Here is a 394-nt window from a genome sequence, read left to right on the forward strand (position 1 = left end):
TATCCCCTGTGTGCCTTGTCGACTCAGTCTATAAAGAATATAAATGAAATTGAAACAGTTTTAAATACACAAACGCTTTTACGAAACCGCCAATCGATCCGATACAGCTGATCTATCGATCAGATACAGCTGATCTGTAGAACCGATACCACCGATCTGTCGAACTGATACAGCTGATCTGTCGAACCGCCTGTCGAACCGCCTGTCTGTCCAATCGAACAGCCTGTCAAACTACCTGTCTGTTCTATCAAACAGCTATTAGTTTAACTACATAGAAAATCATAATCTTCCGCGACCTTCATTAGTTGGATATATTATATGGGTCAAGATAAAAAATGACCGTGTCAGCATTCGCCGCATCTCAATGCCATGGCAAAGTCACGAAGACGCGTAA

This window comes from Wasmannia auropunctata, unplaced genomic scaffold (genome assembly GCF_000956235.1).
Source record: "Wasmannia auropunctata unplaced genomic scaffold, wasmannia.A_1.0 LD336076.1, whole genome shotgun sequence".
NCBI classification, from domain to species: domain Eukaryota; kingdom Metazoa; phylum Arthropoda; class Insecta; order Hymenoptera; family Formicidae; genus Wasmannia; species Wasmannia auropunctata.